This window comes from Triticum aestivum, chromosome 3D, assembly GCF_018294505.1.
Source record: "Triticum aestivum cultivar Chinese Spring chromosome 3D, IWGSC CS RefSeq v2.1, whole genome shotgun sequence".
Classification (NCBI taxonomy): domain Eukaryota; kingdom Viridiplantae; phylum Streptophyta; class Magnoliopsida; order Poales; family Poaceae; genus Triticum; species Triticum aestivum.
This window is the reverse complement of record NC_057802.1, coordinates 566129433-566152362: the sequence shown is the minus strand read 5'-3', so window position 1 is coordinate 566152362 and position 22930 is coordinate 566129433. Positions and strand designations below refer to the sequence as shown.

General features: G+C 45.3%; 1 pseudogene; it reads right to left on the bottom strand.

Moving 5' to 3' along the window:
* Positions 1-7806: 7806 nt before the first annotated feature.
* Positions 7807-10645, bottom strand: LOC123076529 (probable auxin efflux carrier component 5b; annotated as a pseudogene).
* Positions 10646-22930: the final 12285 nt, after the last annotated feature.

Sequence of the window (22930 nt, the reverse complement as noted above, 5' to 3'; positions counted from 1 at the left end):
GATCTTGTCTATGATACGTCCATTTTGCATCATGCTTTCATATTGATATTTATTGCATTATCGGCTGTTATTACACGTTATATCACAATACTTATGCCTATTCTCTCTTTTTTACAAGGTTTACATGAAGAGGGAGAATGCCGGCAGCTGGAATTCTGTGCTGGAAAATGAGCAAATATTAGAGACCTATTCTGCACAACTCCAAAAGTCCTGAAACTCCACGGAAGTTATTTTTGGAATTAATAAAAAATACCGAGCAAAGAAAATACAAGAGGGGGGCCACCCACCGTCCACGAGGGTGGGGGGCGCGCCCCCTGCCTCGTGGGCCCCCAGGCAGGCCTCCGGTGCCCATCTTCTGCTATATGAAATCTTTTACCCTGGAAAAAAACATAAGCAAGCTTTCAGGACGAGACACCGCCGCCACGAGGCGGAACCTTGGCGGAACCAATCTAGGGCTCCGGCGGAGCTGTTCTGCCGGGGAAACATCACTCCGGGAGGGGGAAATCGTCACCATGCTCATCACCATCGATCCCCTCATCGGGAGGGGGTCAATCTCCATCAACATCTTCACCAGCATCATCTCCTCTCAAGCCCTAGTTCATCTCTTGTATCCAATCTTTGTCCCAAAACCTCAGATTGGTACCTGTGGGTTGCTAGTAGTGTTGATTACTCCTTGTAGTTCATGCTAGTCGGTTTATTCGGTGGAAGATTATATGTTCAGATCCTATTTGCATATTAATACCCCTCTGATTATGAACATGAATATGATTTGTGAGTAGTTATGTTTGTTCCTGAGGACATGGGAGAAGTCTTGCTATAAGTAGTCATGTGAATTTGGTATTCGTTCGATATTTTGATGAGATGTATGTTGTCTTCCCTCTAGTGGTGTTATGTGAACGTCGACTACATGACACTTCACCATTGTTTGGGCCTAGAGGAAGGCATTGGGTAGTAATAAGTAGATGATGGGTTGCTAGAGTGACAGAAGCTTAAACCCTAGTTTATGAGTTGCTTCGTAAGGGGCTGATTTGGATCCATATGTTTCATGCTATGGTTAGGTTTAACTTAATACTTCTTTTGTAGTTGCGGATGCTTGAAATAGGGGTTAATCATAAGTGGGATGCTTGTCCAAGAAAGGGCAGTACCCAAGCACTGGTCCACCCACATACCAAATTATCAAAGTAACGAACGGGAATCATATGAGCGTGATGAAAACTAGCTTGACGATAATTTCCATGTGTCGTCAAGAGCGCTTTTGTCTATATAAGAGTTTTTCCAGGCTTGTCCTTTGCTACAAAAAGGATTGGGCCATCTTGCTGCACCTTATTTACTTTCATTACTTCTTACCCGTTACAAATTACCTTATCACAAAACTATCTGTTACCGATAATTTCAGTGCTTGCAGAGAATACCTTACTGAAAACCGCTTGTCATTTCCTTCTGCTCCTCGTTGGGTTCGACACTCTTACTTATCGAAAGGACTACGATAGATCCCCTACACTTGTGGGTCATCAATCTACATCATGTCATCGTTCTTATTGCATTACTCTGTTTCTGCATGAACTTAATACACTAGATGCATGCTGGATAGCGGTCGATGTCTGGAGTAATAGTAGTAGCTGCAGGCAGGAGTCGGTCTACTAATCTTGGATGTGATGCCTATATAATGATCATTGCCTGGATATCGTCATGATTATTTGAAGTTCTGTCAATTTCCCAACAGTACTTTGTTTACCCAACGTATGCTATTTTTCTTGAGAGAAGCCACTAGTGAAGTCTACGGCCCCCGGGTCTCTTCTTTATTATATTTGCCTTCGAGATCTATTTTTATTTGATTTTATTTTCAGATCTATTAATCTAAAAATACAAAAATACCTTGCTGCAATTTTTATTTATTTATTTTATCTCGCGTTCACTCAAGATCCATTTATCCAAACTACTACAATTTTACCTATCTTTTTACCCGTGAGGGATTGACAGCCCCTCTCTTGCGTCGGGTTGCAAGTATTTATTATTTGTGTGCAGGTGTTGTTTATGTGGTGTTGTGTGGTTCTCCTACTGGTTCGATAACCTTGGTCTCATCACTAAGGGAAATACCTACCATTGTTGTGCTGCATCATCCCTTCCTTTTTGGGGAAATACCGACGTAGTTCAAGCCAACATCAAAAGGAATTTCTGGCGCCGTTGCCGGGGAGACACCATCAACATCTACCAGGTTCCTAATCATAAATCTCATTTCCTTGCAATTTTCGTTATTTGCATTTGCCTCTCATTTTCCTCTCCCCCACTTCACAAAAAATTGCCATTTTTTACGCCCTCTTTTTTGTTTGCCCTTTTCTCGTCAGATCTCATGTTTGCTTGAGTTTCCATGTGCCTTCTATTTGCTCGCATCTTTGCTAGCTAAAAATTTATTGATCTTGATCCTCATCCACTTGTTAATCTTTTTAAAAGATCCAATTATGATGAACCAATTGCTAGTGAATTGAGTTCACTAGATTATCTTTATAAAGTTTTGCTTGAGATTTATGAATCTGGAAATTGTGATGAAGTGTTAAATGAACGAATTTATAAAGTGATTCATGATAGCTTCTTGAATGAAAAGCATGATTGCAATGATGTTATTATAAATTATATTAATGTCAATTGTGTTAATTATATGCAAAACCCCAAGATTTGGGATGCAAATTTTGCTATGTCCACTACTTGTTACAAGGATCATGATTGGGGTGATTCTTCTTATGATCTTGAAAATGTATTTAATTTCATGATGAATATGTTTGTGATAATATTAAAAGTGGGTTTGGAAGAGTGTCAACTCTAGGTAAAAATAATCCCACATATTTGGGGAGTGATCAATCTTATGAAATAATTGATAAAAGTGGGTTCGGAGAGGTCATGACTTTAGTTGATGTTAATCCTACTATTTTGGAAGAGTGTCAACTTTGCATGCATGTGGATCATCAAGAGAATATTTGATGTGATAGTTATATTGTTGAATTTGATTATGATCCTACATGTAATTATTATGAGACAGGAAAATATCGTTGTAGGAATTTTCATGTTACTAAATTACCTCTCGTTATGTTGAGATCGTCAATGTTTTATTCCTCTTCTTTGCATATGTTAGATGTTTCTTGTCTTGACAATTTGTTTGCCTATAAAATTCCTATGCATAGGAAGTATGTTAGACTTAAATGTGTTTGTCACGTGCTACATGATGCTCTCTTTGTTTCAATTCTTATCTTTCATGTGTGCATCAATGAAATCTTATGCCTAGCTAAGGGTGTAAAACGATAGCGCTTGTTGGGAGGCAACCCAATGAATAAAATTTATTTTTGTCTTTTTCTTTCTGTTCTTGAGTGTTTGCACAATTATGCCACTGTTATGATTGTGTTTTTAATGTTTAATTTAGTGTTTGTGCCAAGCAAAGCCTTTGGGATCATGTTGGGTGATAGTTGATTTCATCTTGTTGAAAGACAGAAACTTTTGCACTCAGAAAAAAAATTAATAGAACACAGAAACGTGTTTTTGCTCTGAATTTTTTACACAAGATGTATATATAAATTTCCCACGTTTTCCTAATTTTTCAGAATTTTTGGAGTTACAGAAGTATACGAAGTTCCCTAATTACTACAGACTGTTTTGTTTTTGACAGATTCTGTTTTCGTTGTGTTATGTGCTTGTTTTGATGATTCTATGGTTTCCTTTGAAGAGTTTTTGCCATGGAAAAGTTAAAATACAGTAGATATAATACAATAACAAAATATGAATCGGTTTGCAACAGTACTTAAAGTAGTGATTTGCTTTCTTATACTAACGGATCTCATGAAGGTTTTGTTGAGTTTTGTGTGATTGAAGTTTTCAAGTTTTGGGTGAGATTGCAATGGATGAAGGAATAAGGATTAGCAAAAGGCTAAGCTTGGGGATGACTGAGGCACCCCAAGATAATAATCAAGAAGTATCAAGCAAGTAAGCTTGGGGATGCCCCGAGTAGCATCCCCTCTTTCTTCTAACAACCATCGGTATTTTACTTGAAACTACATTTTTATTCGTCACATATTATGAGTTTTGCTTGGAGCGTCTTGTTTGATATGAGTCTTTGCTTGTTTTGCTTTGTGTTTTAAGTCATCTATCCTTGTTGGACACACCTAGTTGAGGGAGCCAAAATTATGCTATGACTTGTTAGAATTGCTCTCTATGCTTCTCTTAAATCTTTATGAACTATGGAATTGCTCTAGTGCTTCACTTTATATCTTTTTGAGCATGGTGTGCTTTACTATTTTTGAAGAAATTCTCTCATGCTTCACTTAGATTTATTTGAGAGTTAGTAAAATTTTGAAGAAATTCTCTCTTGCTTCACTTACATTATTTTGAGAGAAGAAATTTTTTATGCTAATGTTCTTCACTTAGATTTGTTTGAGCTATCAAAAGCAACATATGAAATTAGTCCCAAAGTGATAGATATTCAAGAGGGATATAATAAAAACTTTCATGAAGATCATTGGACAGAATAAACTTGATTCTTTGTAATAGTTTTGAGTCATGTTGATGAGTAATTATGCTTTAGTAAGAATATTGGTGTTAAGGTTTGTGATTCCCTATGCAAGCACTAAAGTCAATAGTTATGCAATGAAATTACATCCTACTTGTGGTGCATTATTTGGTGTTAGTTATGCTTAATGCTCACTTATGAGATTTTTCGTTTCTTGGTTGGATGCTTCCCAATCTTTTGCTAGACTTCATTTGCACTAAGTATGATCACTACTTGTGCATCCAAAATCCTTTAAACCAGTTTTTGCCACATGAGTCCACTATACCTACCTATATGCGGTATTCTTTTGCCATTCTAAGAAAATTTGTATGTGCCATCTCAATTTTCAAAATAAATTTTTCTTTTGTGTGCTCGTACTGCTTATGAAACGGTAGGGGGGTGGCTGGTATATTTCCATGCTAGATATGTTATTCTCAAGATGAGTGTTTATTCACTTTTCATTGCACAAGAGTACGACAAAGGTATTAGAGATGCCCAGTCCCGAAGTGAAAATTGAATTTACTTTATGTTGTCAAATAATAAATTCCTTGGTAAGTGTTGGTATGGAAGGCACCCGTGGATACGGTTAGCTATGGAAAGTGAAAGTATGTGGAAAAGGGAATACACTTTATTTTATGTTTGTGAACCACCTATGGTATATCTAGCACGGAAAGTATTGGGAACTACTCGACCAATTTCGTTGACAGGAAAAGCATGCCACCCAAAATGTTTTTATCTCTACTTTTGTCGCCTTGAGCTCTGGGGCCTCTACAAATCCCTACTGCCCTCCACGAAGGGCCTTTCTATTTACTTTATGCAATTTTTATTTTACTTGAGTCTCCATCTTCTCTTATAAAGCACCAACTAAGGGGCATTATCATCGTACTTGAGCATTGGGTGTAGCTAATATGCGAGTGTGTTTCATGAATTAATGGATCAATGATTGAGCATAATGGGCTAGGGATAACTTGCTTTAGTGTTGATATTTTGGAAGACATGGTTGCTTGTTGATTTGCTTGAGTACTAAAGTCTTCATGTCAAAACTAGACTATTGTTTTGAATCATATAAAAGTCCAAATGTCCATGCTACAAAGAAAAGAATATGTGATGAACATGTTAGGCAGCATTCCACATAAAATTTTTTGTTTTATCATGTTAGGCAGGAATTAAGCTTAGGGATGCTGATATGACTCCAAGGTATCTATAATTTTTTTATTGTTCCTTGCTGTTATATTATCATTCTCAGATGTTTTACAATCATTTTATAGGAACTTTATATTATTTTTTGGGACTAACCTATTGAAATAGTGCCAAGTGCCAATTGCTGTTTTCTGCTTCTTTTTTACATCGCATGAAATCAATATCAAACGGAGTCCAAACGCAGCGAAACTTTTTGTGGATTTTTTGTGGATCAGAAGACACCTGTTGGGCCAAGAAAGTACCTGAGGGGAGCTCCGAGGGGAGCACAACCCACCAGGGCGCACCTGGGGGCCCAGGTGCGCCCAGGTGGGTTGTGCCCACCTCGGTCGCCTCCCGCGGTGCCTCTTTGCTCTATAAATACCCCAATATTCCAGAAACCCTAGGGAAGTCGACAAAAATCAATTCCAGCCGCCGCAAGTTCCAGAACCACGAGATCCAATCTAGACACCATCACGGAGGGGTTCATCATCCTCATTGGTGCTTCTCCGATGATGCCTGAGTAGTTCATTGTAGACCTTTGGGTCCGTAGTTAGTAGCTAGATGGCTTCCTCTCTCTCTCTCTCTCTCTCTCTCTCTCTCTCTCTCTTGATTCTCAATACAATGGTCTCTTGGGGATCTATTTGATGTAACTCTTTTTGCGCTGTGTTTGTTGGGATCCGATGAACTTTGAGTTTAAGATCAAATCTATGTTTTTATCCATGAAAGTTATTTGAATCTTTTGATGCATGATTACTTATAGCCTCGTATTTCTTCTTCGAATCTTTGGTTTAGTTAGGCCAACTAGATCGATTTTGCTTGCCATGGGAAGAGGTGCTTTGTGATGGGTTCGATCTTACGGTGCTTGATCCCAGTGACAGAAGGGGAACCGACACATATATACCGTTGCTATTAAGGATAACAAGATGGGGTCTATTTCTACATCAATAGATCTTATCTACATCATGTCACCGTTCTTATTGCATTACTCCGTTTCTCCATGAACTTAATACACTATCTATAGCAGTCGATGTGTGGAGTAATAGTAGTAGATGCGGGCAGGAGTCGGTCTACTAATCTTGGAGGTGATACCTATATAATGATCATTGCCTGGATATCGTCATGATTATTTGAAGTTCTATTAATTGCCCAACAGTAATTTGTTTACCCACTGTATGCTATTTTTCTTGAGAGAAGCCACTAGTGAAATCTACGCCCCCCGGGTCTCTTCTTTATTATATTTGCCTTCGAGATCTATTTTTATGTGCTTTTATTTTCAGACCATTAATCCAAAAATACAAAAATACCTTACTGCAATTTTTATTTATTTATTTCATCTCGCGTTCCCGCGAGATCTATTTATCCAAACTATTACAATTTTACCTATCTTTTTACACGTGAGGGATTGACAACCCCTCTCTTACGTCGGGTTGCAAGTATTTGTTCTTTGTGTGCATGTGCTATTTATATGGTGTTGTGTGGTTCTCCTACTGGTTCGATAACCTTGGTCTCAGCACTGAGGGAAATTTCCTACCGTTGTTGTGCTGCATCATCCCTTCCTCTTTGGAGAAATACCGACGTAGTTTAAGCCAACATCAATGCTTAGCCCGCAAAGTGAATTATCATTATCACCAAAACACTAAGGTGGGAAATGCCCTAACAACGAGAAACGCAAGCGTTGGGTGTCCCTAGCAACGAGTGAAGGGGTAAGGCTGGGATTTGCTTTGCTGCTTTTAGTCTTTTTCTTTTCCTTTTTGTGGAGAGGAATCTGACGAGCAAACGAGCGAACGAATGAACCGTCAAACTGGCGAGCGAGCGAAACAGAACAATTGGTCGTGAACTACTTTCACTTTGGTGCGAGTGCTGGCATGCCATTGCGCACAAGGCGTCGAATATGACCTCTCCCCTGCGATCGAGAAGCTTATACCTTTTGCTTTTCATTTTTACCGAACTTGCTTCATTTTGGAGAACTTTCTTTTAACAAACTCTGCTGCAACATGGAGTAATTTCCACTAACATGAACTATACTTACATAGAAATTTTCATTTTCGATTACAGTGAAAAAGCACTGAAAAATTAGTAGAGACGAAAAAAATAATTTATATTACGAGCCCTAAAACAAGATAATATGCGGTTAACACTGGCAGTGATGCCAATGTGCTGATTATGATCCTGCAAAAGAAAAATGGCTTGACTTATTATTGTATACTAGATGATACCACACAGGCACACACGTTGTTGCCGGAAATGTCATGCATATTTCAATGAGATATGATTATGTGGAGCGTGAATATTTAAAGAAATATTATGATAACTAAAATTAGATATAAATAATAGCATAATGAGGTCAAAATATTTATTAATTATAAATAACATAATGCAATGAAATTCTCATGCATGTTTTCATGTTCAGGTGTTTTTTTACTATGCAGGATTGCTGTTGTAGTGGACATTTTCCTATGCATGTTACATGATGAGGTTACATGCTTGCATGTTCTGAGAAATATGTTAACATTATACAGTTAAAACCAATTGCATTTGTCCAAAATGAGGGATACATAAAAACGGGATCCAGTCTGATTAAATAGTGTGATCTTTAACAATTACTTACGCGGTACTAAGTACGCCAGAATGCAGGTCGTATTCTCGCGAGAAGACAAATGATCCTATAGACTGTGGCAATGCAGCCTATCAAGAGGAATCAAAGGAAGTATGAGTATAATGTTTTTCTTATAAGAAAAAGGCAATGCACATTATTGTAACATATGATTTTCAATCACCTGTAAGATAGTAACACGTAGAAGGTCACCTCGGAGTCCTAGAATTAGGGCTCCAGCTAAGGTGGCGGCTGGAGCCGCAATGAACCTCAACACCAAGCTCAACATGGTCCAGCCTAGTCCACACATGATAAACTTGTCTTGTAGTCCTATGAACATGCCTATACAGTGCAACAATCAGAATTAATTTTCCGGGATTGCTAAGTCTCAGTCGACTAAGATTTAACCAAGTCTCAGTCGATGTTATATTCGTAGGATCTTACGTTCGGATCGGTGCAAACTTTCTTTTCTTTTCATCTTTATTTTTTCTTTGTTACATGTTATATCACCTGACTTAGACTTGCTTAAGTCTCAGTCGACTGGGACCTAGACACACCCTTAATTTTCATGCCTCAATCCTCGCATCTTTAGGTGCCCCTTTAAACCACACGGTTTGAAAAACACATGAATAGAAAAGGCACATAAATATGGTATTATGAATTTTAGTTGTTTTTGTGTGTAATCATAAACGTACAACAGAGAAGATAATAGTACTTGTTTAGTTGTAAGTTGTAACGCATAGAAAACATATGAATTTTCTGTGGAGATCCAGACGCGTATATCCTGCGTTTCCTCTTGTGAACATAATCGGCCCCAAATTCAAAATGCTAATATGAAACAACTACATTTTATATATTGACTTGTTTTTTTTAAAGATAGTTGCTATACATGTGGCACCCTCTCCATTACAAAGAATAAAGTGCACACGGATTTCAGAGTTAAACTTAACCATAAACTGGATCAACTAATTGTGGGTTATATGTGACAAAATTATTACATTGAATTGATATTCGAAATAAGTGTTCAGTTGTATAATTAAAATATACATTGTTGATCTAAATTTATAGTGCTTGTACATCTTAGTAATTGGAATGAAGGTATTACTATTTTTAGAAACGCAAAGTTGACATCCTGTAATCTTTTTAGAAACGCAAGCGAATAATATATTTTTAAACAAAGAAACGTTGGCTGTATTAATAAAGCAGGGCGGCAGCCTATTTCGGAAGAAAACAAAGAAACATAAGTTTGACTAATGGATAGCAAAACCGATCTTGAAATAGGAATCTAATTGCAGTAGACTTTTTTGACAGCTATAAATGCAGCTAGATTTGGTTGGTCATCACGTACCCATGCTGAACATTCCCATTCCAATGCCGGTCTTTGACATGATCGCGATCGAGCCATCTATGATGCTTGGCATCTTCAGGTGCCACCTACATTGTATATGATTGCAAACACATGCACTAGATTACTAATTGGATGAATTGTTGCAACTATATATTGTACTAAGAGAAATTCGCTAATTAACCAATTCTGTTGTGCAACATGGCACATGCAAACCTGTTTGCCACGGAAGACCACGCGACCCCTAGGAGGCTGGCGTACACGTTGGGGTTGCGGGCGAGCTTCACCCCGACCGCTCGCAGCAGCGGCGCCCAGAACGCGCACCCTGTCGCCGCCGTCTTACGGCCGTTTTCACCTCGTGCCGGCCATTCGAAGTCGCTCCCCAACGCCGCCTGGCTGCCGTCTTCGCGCGCGCCTTCGGCCGGCGCCGACAGATCGCCTTCTTCGCGCGCGCCTTGATCAGCATCAGCCGGCTCCGAGGTCACCTCCAGCCAGGCCTGCCTCGCCTCGAAGACGATGAGCATCAGCGGGAACCACACGACGACCTGCAGGACCGAGAGCTGCACGATGATGTCGCCCGCCCACTTGCCGTACATGGCGTCCAGCAGCGGCACGCCCACGAGGAGCGCGTTGTTGAGCGCCGCCAGCGAGAAGCCGGTGATGCACCAGGAGTAGGACGAGGGCGCGCTGCCGCCGCGGCACGTCGCGGCCTTGGCGCGCCGGGCGGCGGCGCACCCGACGAGCGCGAGCACGACGATGAGCTTGGCGACGGCGTCGGCCGCCAGCACGCGGTAGCCGGCGACGAAGGAGCCGGCGCGGGCGGTGAAGTCGAAGCCGAGAAGCGGGAACGCGAAGTAGACGAAGAGGCGGTTGACGGCGTCGCAGTGGTCCGCCGTGAAGAGCTTCCACCACCGCACGGAGCCGTAGCCGAGGCCGAGGGCGAAGTAGAGCGGCGCAATGGCGGCCGCCACCCGTACACGTCCCCCCAGCCTATCATCTCGGGCGGCCTCCTCTCAGGAAGGAGTACTCCTCAGGAAGGCCAGATCGGCCAAATAAAGTCAAAATGGACAGACACGGGGAGCTGCCATTTTCCTTGCACCATCGATCGGCTCATTTAACAACTGGGAACTCGTTGGCATCATTAATGTCGATGGAATGGAATACGACTTGATCGCTGGGTCGATCGGGTCGTTTGTTAAGTACACCGAAGTACGTACTCAGACTCAGAGCAACCATCGTCGCTAAAGTCCAAATAATAATAATAATAATAATAATGGTATAATGATACTAATGTAATGTAGATAACCGCCACACGTGTGATGTATCGGGTGGTTGTGCCGCACGCCCTTGTGTGGCACGGAGACGACCCCGCCCGCACGACCGCGTCCGGGCGCGCGCAGCCACAGACCGCACGTCCGGTGCAGCGCGATCGCCCTGCACGAGCACATACGGGCGAGCGAGCACGCGGCCCGCACGACTCGTCTCGGCCGTCGCCCCTCCCCGCCTGCGAGCCACACGTCCCGTGTGTCACACGCCCCGTGTGTCACACGCCCCCGCGTGTCAGTAACCACGCGTCCCGTCGCGATTGCCATGGTCCGGACCCTCTTCAGTTGCCATGTTGCCATGTTGCTGAACTACAGTTGCCATGTCGGACAACTACAGTTGCCATGGTTGCTCAACTGCAGTTGCCTTCTTAGGTCAAGTGCCGGATGCCATTTTCGGGCAACTGCAGCTGTTGCCTGGTCTGGTCTACAACAGTTACCATAATTTGAAAAACTTTAGGAATTGCCACCTACTAACACTGGACAGTTGCCATGTAGCACTAAACAACATGGCAAAAAACATGTTTCGGGTAAAGAAAGAGTTGCCATCTGCTTACAAGCACGCTAGAGGCAGTTGCCATGTACCCTGCAAAAACACATGGCAACTGATAGTTTTTGGTGTGTGGGAAAGGAGACGAGCATGTGGGCGATGGTGGTATCTTTAGGAGTTGCCACCTACTAACACTAGACAGTTGCCATGTAGCGCTACAAACAGACGTGGCAACAATAACATGTTCAGGTGAGAGAGAGTTGCCATCTGTTTACAATCACAAAATAGGGCAGTTGTCATGTACCCCTTAAAAGACATGGCAAAATGACAGCTTAGGTGTGGGAGAGTGAGAGAATGGGCAGTCGTGGGAGATGGGGAACAGAAGTGGTGTGTGACGTGCGGGCGCGACATCAGTTTCTATCGCACGCCCCGACTGGCGAACCGTTGACCGCGGAGAGAAAACGGCGTGCGGGCGAACTCCCTCACACGTCACACACACGAGTTGTCCTACGTGGCACACAAATTCAGTTTTTTCATGCCAAGACTCGTGCAAAAAGCGCTGGACGGCGATGAAGTCGTGTGGGCGAGTTGGCTAACGCCCACATATGTGGGCGTTAGCGTTTTCGTAGTAGTAGTATTGCCTGCAGGCTGCTGCTGATTTATATGCTGGCTGTGGTTTTGTTTCAGATGCGCGCGCAGCGTCAACGGGGCGAGGGAGTGAGATCCCAAGCACATGCACCAACCCAATTAACCTACAGCTACAGGTTCATTCGTGTCAACCACGTCGGTGGTACACTCCCTCTCGCCATAAGTCAATCAAGTATATAGAAAAAGGTATGGAGTTGCAGTATGACGTATCCCCGCCCACGTCATGAACGTGCGACCGCTCCCCTCGGACCGGCTTAATTTGCTGAATCCAATCCACTGATTAATCCAAAGGAGGGAAAAGCCTCCCGTGTCGCACGTGCGTGCGGCTCCGGAGGCCCCCCAAACCCTAGACAAAGAGAGGCCCAGATCCTTCACTCCGGCCGCTGCCGCCGCCGGCACCAGTGGTGGCGGCCGCGCCCGGCTGACGAAGGCGACCGGTGCTGGAGGCGCACCCCTCGACGGGCCCCTTCGCGCGGAGTGGACGTCTTCGTGGTTGCCTTGGTGATGGGATGGCCGGCGGCGGGGGCGGCGGGATCCGCGGCGGCTGTCGCTGGCGCACGACGGAGGCGCGGGGAGAGGTGGACTTAGGCGAGGTGTGTAGCAGAGTGGTGGCGGAGGCTGGGGCGCTGGTTCAGATGGGGGCGACGGCGCGAGCTCCGGGCTATGGCTGCGGCGGCACTGCGAGGCCCTGCCAGGAAGGAGTCCATGGCGGGCAGCGGGCGGCCGGCCGCCGCAGGGTGCTGGACGCGCTGGGTTGCTCCCGGATGTGATGGCGCCGGAGTGGTGGAGGGAGGTGCTGGCCAGGTCGGATTCCCCCCAGATTCAATCTGGCCTTGGGGCTGAGTTTGTTGCACGGCAGACCCCTGTTGCGGGTGAAGGCCGTCGTGCTGGATTCAGCTCTTGCACGGCATGGTTAGCTGCTGCGGCTCCTCGTCTGGGTGGTTTCTGGCTGTTGGGTCGCGTTCTCTCGGCAGTGCGGGTGTGGGAGGACCTCGGCTGCACGGCTTCGATGGCAAGTTGCTGCAGTGACGGCGGTGCGAGACTTCATGGTCGGTACTGCCTATACCTGGAGGTGCGGAGATGTGTGGCATTACGGATGAAAATCCTGTCCAGTTGTGGCCGGGCCGGCGGCGATTGCACCCGTGGGTGTCGTTTCCCTCCTTGGAGGCGTCGCCGAGTGTGTCGTCATCTTCCACCCTCGTTTGGTGTTGGCAATTGTCTCCGGGCGAAAGACCTGATCTGGTGCTGGATCGGCACGATGGCGCCCTCTTCAACGTCGTCCCTCTATTGGGTGCATCGTGCCAGGAGACATGGTCTGGATGTCCCATGTTGCGCTCCTCCGGTGTTTGCCGCTGCCCATAATCATTCACTACGGCGCTATGTACGGTCTTCGCGGTGATTTCAAGACGGCGCCTTCCTCGGGTCAGATCGGGTCCTGCCATTCCCTTGCCATATCCTTTAGGCATCAAGGGGGGATGGTGCGTCGACAAGAGATGGTTGGCGGGAGCTGCTGCTCTTCGGTGGTGACCGATGTCGGTCGAGACGTGGCGAGCTTTTCGGTGTCGGGCAGGCTCTTTTGCTCTGTAGCTGTGTTGTCGTTGGTGGCTGTCTTTGAACTAGCCGGATGTGGAGTTGGTGCTATGCTTGTTGTTCGCAGTGAATGTTAGTTGTGTTGTAATTGTTATTCTCTTCTTCTATAAAGCTATGATACGCATTTTATGTACTGTTGAAAAAAAATTAATCCAGAGGAGGAAGCGCCCGCACCTGCTCTGACCCGTATTGAGCCGTAAAGAATAACCGTGTTTTTCTAGCCGCAAGTTCCCGGTTGCAAGAAGATCATCTATGCATGCATACAACGGTAGTAAACTCGTAAGCCTGTAATTAACTAGCCAGCCCATCAGCAACCCTATTTTGTTCCCTTCTAAACTTCTGTTGAACAAACTTCCTGACCTACATGAGCTCTTTTATTTCTACACATGCAGCAAGATGTCAATATGTGGAGCGAGGAAACATATTCCTGGACGGGATGGACAGTGCCTCAGAAGAGTCGGACTAACACTAGTAGAAAATAAGGCATCAGTTCCGGTTTCGAAGGGCCTTTAGTCCCGATTCTGCAACCGGGATAAAACGATCGGGACTAATGCCCATTACTTTTAGTCCTGGTTGGCTTACGAACCGGGACTAAAGGAGCTCCACGTGGCCGCTGTGGGGCGCCCAGGCAGGAGGACCTTTAGTCCCGGTTGGTAACACCGACCGGGACTAAAAGGCAGCCACGCATTAGCAGCTGCCAGGCACTGATTTGTTTTTTGAAAGGAGGGGTTTAGGGGTTTTCATATTGTGTTTCCCCCTTTTATTTTTGTGTTTACCCTTCAATTCTTTTACATTTAGGGTTTCATTTTTATTTAATGTTTTCCATTCGACTCGACACTAGCTACTACATATAGCAATGAAGGAATCATTACACAAGATCGTCATGAACATAGATATAGAGAGAAGTGACCTCTCTTCCTCCATGCTGGGCCGAACAACAAATTTTCGTATATCTATCCGACGCTACTACATATATACAATATAACATCTCTTACTATCCCTGACATCATCTACCTAAATCCATTTGCAATTCCATATGGTATTCTCCATTTTCAGGTATGACGTGGTCAACAAAGAATTCCGCCAATTCCTCTTGAATTGCTCGTATGCGATCATGTGGTAGGAGTTCTTCCTGCATCTCCAGAACTAATTTAAAGAAGGGGGTCAATACATATATATGAATGAAACTCAACAAAATTGATGGTAATAAAATAAAATTGTGAATATTGTTTACATACTTCAAATTGTTCGTCAGATTAGCCCCGCTCAGAGGTCGAGTGGCACATGAACTCGCAAACCTAGTGTCCACATAAATTATTCCCGCCTGCCTGCCACAAGCACTTTACGAGAATAGAGTTCAATCAAACTGATAATCAAGCATGATAATGGTATTGATGAAACTAGAATCAATGAGAGATGCGCGGAACTAGCTAGTATTACTTACTTTGGGGTGTGTAAATCGCAGCTCCTTCTTCAGACCCGAAACCATTCTGGTGAACTTTTTCCAAACCCTGCCCGGCAAAGAAAATGATTACTTGAAATCAGGAAATGAACGAAAGTTGCCGATATGGTGCGATAATGATTGAACTTACTTCTGGAGCATTTCACTCGTGTCCGCCCACAGCTTAGGATCTTTATGTCTCGAGTCTAAGACAGTTACTAATCTCCCGTCAAGCTTAATGGATAGCAGAATAAAGTGAAAGTTGCGCACGCATAACTCACCAATTACACTTAACCTCGAGTAAGCGTAACCGAATATGCACAAGACAGTAACACTCACCTGAAGTTGTAAAGAAAGAGTATTTCCCTTTTGTTTTGATGTCGAAGGAACACGTTTAGCAAGTTTTCCTGAGTATCTATGACTCTGTTTTGTACCGCTCATTCATTTACGGTATCTGGGCTAATGAACCCAATGTCATAGATTTGTCCTTTTTTGCATTCGATGATCTTCAATCTGCATAATATAGTGAGGATAATTATATATACATGCAATGAACAAGCTGAGCTAGAGACTTAATTACAGAATTAATACTTACAGACAATAGCAAGTCATGAGAGTCTTGTCCAGGGTGTCATGATTGAATAACTGAAATAATTCCACAAATTGAACGTACACCAGGTCGACTCTAATGAAGCCGTGCTCATCTTTAATTCCCAGCAACATACTGTCGGTCCCATCCTTGCAGCAGGTTTCCAAGTACCAGTCATGCAATCTTCGCATCATCGTTGGTACATGCGGGAGCTGATCAGGTTTGACTAGAGGCTTCCCGTGCTCATATCTAAAGGGCGCTACTACCTCAGCGATTTCAAACTGTACATCATCGCCCACGTAATCACCAAGAGTGGTACCGGGCGCTAGCCCCGGATGATTAGCGATATCGCTAGACACCTTGAGCGGGGGGCACGATTGCTTCTCCTATGCGCCGAGCTGGGAATTTTTTCCCACTTCGTCTTGCAGCACTGGTAGTACTTCCTGACCGCCGCGCTTCATCATATGTCTTTCCAATACAGTGGTCATAGTGTGATTGCGGCGGAGGCGGTGGTGGTCGCTTAAGGGCACCCAGAGTGCGCTTCGCTTTCACCGGATCTACTATTTCCTTCGGAGGTGCACGTTTCTGTTCAAAATGGGTCTACACTTCGGCAGCCATGATGTCCTTGTTTTCCTCGTCAGTCCTCTCATATGGTAACTTGGGAGGAGCCCTCGTCAGTCCTCTCTTCCGTTGTTGCTGAGGCGGCGGAGTCCGCTGATGCGCCGGAGGAGGCGGAGTCCGCTGACGCGCCAGAGACAGTGTCACAGCCTAATTTTTGGCCCTTTCTTTTTCTTTTGTTTCTCTGAGATTTTTGCTTGAGTTTTCTTTTCCGTGGCTATGTGGTCTAGAAACTAAAGAAGATGCCCTCTTCTTTCTTTCCAGAGTAGCTTGTCATCCTCAAACCCTTCCCAAGACCTTGCCATTTTCATTCTAGCCCAACCCCAATATTCTTTTCCTTAGGATTATTCCTTTTTCTGTTAAAGGAATAACCCTGTCTGTCCTAGGTTGTGAAGCAACCCATATTTCCATCACTCCTACAATTCCCAAATAATTCTCATAATTTTTTGGGTCATATCTTCATCAAATATGGCAAAAAAAAATTCATTGCAATATTCAAAAACATTCCACCAATAATTCTTTTCCTATTCTGCCCTAAATGGCACATTGTGAAGCAAGTGCTATTTATCTGTTCTCATTTGACCCCAAACTTTTTGGACATCTTTTCTTGTCCAAATATTTCCCTCATGCCAAAATTCAACTTCATTTGCCTAGGCAATCTTCCTCAGTGATTTTTCAAAGTTCCTATCTGAGGGAAGCCTTTGTGAAGGAAGTACTCGCTAGGGTTACCCAAATAAGTTTAAATTTTGCACACTCCTTCATATGCTCATATAATACCACTCCTCCAATTTTCAGCTCCATCCAATCAACTATAAGAGCATAGCTTCAAATCTTTGATTCTGTTAATATTTTCAGGTTGTGAAGCAAGTATATTTTATATTGCTTCATAAATTCTGAGAAATTACCAGATCATGATCCTACCCACATAACTTCTAACAACCAAATTTGGGATCATTTACTTAAGCCATTTGATCACCAAAACTATTTCTAGATTCTGGACAGAGAGGATGTTTGTGAAACAAGTACCCTTTTGGTGAATCCAATTGGTATAATTTTTTTACGGCATCATCATATGTCCAAATCATAAAGCTTGCCAAATTTGAGCTCAAGTTGATACTCTATGTGAGAGCATCATCCTAATCTTGTTTCTGGACCTAAATTGCATTTGCAAAGCAACTATATTTAGTTGTGGGCCAATTATCTCCAAAACATCCAGGATTATAGTCCTTCCTAAGGTAAACTCCCCAGACATCCTATGTGGCTCTAATCTCACCTCAGTTGATCACTGTTTCATGATCAAGTTTGCAACAGAAAACTTCAGAGCTCACTTACCATTTAACCACAGAGCCTTTCATCGAGCTACAACCGCAGTTGAAATCTCCCCTGGAAGGACTTCCCCATAGACAGCATTTTCCAGCCCTTGGCGTCTTCTCCTCGCCAGTTCACGCGGTGACCACCGCCCTGGCATGCATTAAACGCGCTCTGACAGGACCTCGGCGCTGTGCTCGTCCGTTCTCTCCTCGTCTCATCTCAAAGACATGTCCAACAGGTTTCCCGTGCCATCGCCTTCTCCCTGGAGCCATCTACCCCTCCGGAAGCTTCTCCGTCGGCGCTCATCGCCGCGCGCCCACGGGTGAGCTGTAGCCGACAGCGCATTTATGGCGTTCGGCCGCTTCTTCCTCCTGTGCCCTCGACCCCTTCTGCCCCGTGAGCTCTGCGGCTCGTCCGCTCTCCCCTCGTCGTCGTCCCGGGCCTCCCCGTAATCTCTGCGGCTGGCAGAGCCTCGGCCGGACGTGCAGGGCGGCACCCGGCCACGGCCCTCCCTCGCCTGGCTATAAATAGCCCCTCCCGACCTCGTCCGAGCACACCATCGCCCTCTCCACGCTCCACTACCCCTCCCTAGCTACTCACCCGAGACCCGGAGCTCCTCCCCATCTCTATTGGCCGCCACGGCCGCCGGAGCGCCTCGGCTAAATTCCGGCGAGCCCCTCCTCTTCTCTCCACTCTACCACCACAAGAGCTCTCTCCAAACCTCCACTAACCTCCCCGGTACCTCATCTCCTCCTTGCGGCGGCCATGCCATGTTCCTCACCAGCGACCGAAGCCACATCCCGCCGTGGCCAGTGTTCCTCCCATCTCCAAGCGGCTCCGCGACCAAGCTGTGCACCAAGGGGTCCGTCTCGTCCTCCCGATCACTCTGGTAGGTCGGACGCCCCAAGTGGTGACCGGAGTCGTCGGGAATCGCCGTTGGGGCCGGCGGCCTCGCCACTGTCTCTCTCGATTGCGGGGAAGGAGGAGCGGGAGGAGAGAGAGAAAGGAGTGGGACCCACCTGGCAGCGAGACAAGGCACCGGCCCCGCCTCTGCCAGCGTGGCAAGTGGAAGCGTAATCCCCTGGAATACGCTTTCGTTTAGTGAAAGCATAAACCGTTGCGGCTCCGGCCAAAACTACGCCTTCACTGCACCGAAAAGCGTAGTTCCTAGAATGCGCTTTCAGTTTTTCTGTTTTGGCCCAGTCTGTAAAAATTTCTGTTACAGATAGGTCCCTAGCAGAAAACCCCTCCTAACTTTTTACTCGTAACTCCGATTGAGGTGAATCCAACGCCCACTTCTTCGTCTCGTCGAGCCCATTCTGTTCATATCATTTTCACTACGGTCTGACATACTGGAAATGACCTTTTTGCCCTTGCCAATAATCAGCCCCCTCCGAGGGAGAACCTTTTTCCTGCGATTCCTTCTGCGATCTTTCTGCGCTTCTCCCCGGTGCATTCTTCATCCCCAGGCAAGCCACAACCACCGTTTGCATGATAGCCATGCAGTAGCATTGGTTTTCAACTTGAATCTTTAATAGCTGTATGTTTGTTTTGCTACTACTGTCGTTATTTCGGTTATGCTTATGGATCGGTGGTTACCGTCATGCTATGTTTTGTTGCACTCTATTATCATGTTCTACTTGATAGTACTACTTTCATATTGTCCATGATTGGTAGTCGTACATGTTGGGTTGGTCATGTTCTTCGGTGCATGACTGTCGTCGGTTACCGAGTACCGTTGATATGCATTGTTCCTTTGCTGTCAGCTGGTTAAGTGTTTACTCGGTAATGTTATTGATGTGTTATTGCATGGTATTTATTGTTGATGCTAGTGGTCATGTTATGCTATGAGTAGTGTTATACTTGTGATATTCATGCTCGTCATTATGCCATGCTCAGCTGGATATGATTCATTATTGATATGGTTGATAATCATGTTGCACCCCCATGCTTATGTTGATATCATGCTCATGCATTGTAATTGCATCATGTTATTTTATCATGGCTTAGCATATTGTATTCAAGTTTAACCGGATTAAATTGAACTTGAACAACTGTTGGTTGAGTCATGGTGCCACCATATCAAGCTGACCAGTGCAACCACATTTGCCTTTTATGGGGAGGTCCTAACTGGGTCTATTGTAATGCCTCTCGCCGGTGCCTCCAACGAGGGAAGGTCATGCGCGGGCGCTACCTTGGCCGGGTAGGACGATATAAGCCTTGTGTGCCCGTAGTTGCTGTAGCCGGCTTGTCCCCGTTTGGGACCGTTTTTGTTTTGCCATGATGGTGGCCGTTGATGCCTTTGGTAGGCACGGGCCACCCAGGACTTATCCCAGAGGGGAGTTGGTCGGACTGGCCGGGGGAGTGTCATGGCAGTAGGACGGTTTTGTCGGAACGCTGTTGGTCCACCCGAATGGGAGTGCGAGGCCATGGGTTCCGTGGTGTGGGTACAGTGCGCTACCTCTGCAGAGTGTGTATTAAATCTATCGATAGCCGCACCCGCGGATATGGGCCCAGTTCGTAGTTGGTCACACTGTGGGTCAACAGTAATAATAATAACTTGATTAATAACAACCCTGGTTCAATGATGAGAAAGAGATTGGTTGGGATCGTGAGATGATCACCGTGGTATCGAGGATACCGAGTTGATGGATATTTGTGGTATTATGCGAGAGTCAAGGGTAAAGATCAAGCTCCTTGTGGTAATGTAATGGTTACTACGGTATTGGTAATACCAAGCTTGATTGGACCCAGAGATGATCGTGTGATGTCCGTGATGGGTACGAGGTAACCCGAACAGAGTAAGTTGGTGCATGATAACGTCATCATGTTGCATGATAGTGTCATCATGTTTATATGTTCATGCCATGCTCATATTGTTCTAGCTATATCATGTTCTTCATGCCATGTTGTTCTGATAGTATCATATTAATCCTTGTTAACCTATAATTGACATGCTGTTGTCTGTCTTGATTGCTTTGGTTGCTTTGAGCTTGCAAGTACATTCAATGTACTGACCTGGCGTGTCATGCCAGTTTGTAGGTCATGCCGGATTTGATTGCTTGTTTACCGTGGATCCCTTGTTTGCGAGCTAGGATAAGTGTTCCAACCAGAGTCCCTGCGGAGTGGAGTTCATCACCGTCGTCCCTGTTCTGCTGCCAGTAGTTATTCCGCTACTTCGTGTTGTTCTGCTGCTTGCATGGAGCAACCGTGGCAGGCGTAGTGTCGCCATGCCGATGCAGTCCCCTTGTATTCATATAGCTTGTAATAAAGAGCTGATTTGTTCTATCCTAAGCAGTGCCGTATTCCAGAAGACTTCTCCTCGATCTCTGGGCTGGAATACGGGGCGTTCCGGTTTCTCTGAGCCGGGGTGCCATAGACAGCTGAGGCGGAAGAGGACTCTGCTGAGGGGCCTCCTTCGCCGGAGACGACTGAGGCGGCGGAGACAGCTCACGCACCGGAGACGATTCAGGCAGCTGAGACGGCTAAGCTGGACTGTGAGGAGTCTGCTGAGGGTCCTCCCCCGATCGAGTCTGCTGAGGCGGCGTCCAGTTTGGAAGCTTCATGTTCTCCATTCTCCATAGACAGGTAGTCCTTAAGGTATTTTCCAGAAGAATCCCCCTTTCACCTATAGAGTACTCAAGCTCCAGCCCCTCAAATCCGTCCATTATTTCATCCACCCCGACAATAGCAAAGCCATGTGGAATCGGACGGCAATGGGAAGTTCCCTCAGCTCGAGGAGGTAAGACATAGCCGACCGCCACCTTTAAGATCAGGTTATAGCATTTCTCCATTAGCACACAATGTTCATTCTCCGTGATACGATCCACGGGGTAGCGAGGAGCCGTGATATCAGGCTGAACGAGCTCCGTGGAAGCCACGCCGCTTCTCCGCTGAGATGGTGCGGTAGCTTTGGGGCAGTGCCGAATGAAGGATCTTCGTCCCGCTGAGATGGTTGGCCGGTAGCTCCCTGGCTCTCAAGTTCCTCTAGTTTCGCTAATCTTTCATTGATCTTTTGCATTTCGCTTGCTTCCTCTTTCTTCTTTCTCCCTCGGCTTCTATAAGTGTCAGTGCTGTCCGGAAACCCATACTTCCACGGAACGGAGCCTGATGTGCCTCGTGTTCGTCCAGGGTGTTCATGATTCCCGAGGGCCTTTGATAGCTCATCCTTCTCTCTGTCGGGTCGGAACCTACCTTCCTGCGCTTCCTGGATAGCTTCCTCAAGCTTTTTGACGGTTATTGCAAGTTGAGTTTTCGTGAAAACACACTTCCCTGATTCTGGGTCCAAAGTTCCCCCAGCCCCGAAGAACCAAGTCCTTGCTCGATCTAGCCAGTGCAATGTCGCTGGTTGGACCCCTTTAACAAGCATGTCTTGCTCAGCTTTGTCCCACGTAGGCCAGGCTTTGCTGTAGCCACCTGACCCTGTAACATGGTGATATTTCTTCTTTGCAGCATTTTTCTTATTTATCTGTGACCTTTGCTCGGCCTTCTCCGATTTCTTGTAGGCCACAAATGCGGGCCAGTGATCTTTTATCTTCTCATATTGACCGGTGAACTCTGGAGTCTTGTCTTTGTCGACAAACTTTTTGTTCAAATCTTTCTTCCAGTTCTTGAATAGTTCTGCCATCTTCTTAAGAGCACATGCCTTGACCTTCGGGATAATAACTGGGTTATTCGGATCCTCCTCTGGCGGTAGGCTGAAATTTGTCATCAGAGAGTTCCAAAGATCATCTTTCGGTCTATCGTGGACATAAGAAACTTCAGGGTCCTTCTCCTTATTCTATTCTTGGATGCTGATCGGGACGCTATCCCTAACAATAACTCCGCACTGATGTACAAATTTGTTTTTGGTCTGCTTGGGAGCAATCGGTTGGCCATTTGGAGCGACTACTTCGATCGTGAACCTTTCAGCCTGGCCCAACCTTTTCTTCGGGCCTCGTCTCCTTACCGAAGTTTGGCTCGATCCGGAGGGCTAAAAGAAGAAAGAAGCGTTAATATATGTACATACAAAACAATTAATGCATCTAGTCAGCAGAGGCTTAATTAATATATATATATATATATTAATATATATATATATAGGGCTGGACTATTCTGTTACTAGTAACATAATAATATTCTGTTACTCTTCGCCCAGTAAGGGCCCGATCTTTCCAACAGAGCCCAACCCAACCGGTACCCACTGGAAAAAAATCCCGACCGACACTTCCTTCACAGCACCGCCGCGACCAGCCCCCCTCCTCTCCCTGCGCGCCGCCGCGCCTTGCCCTCGC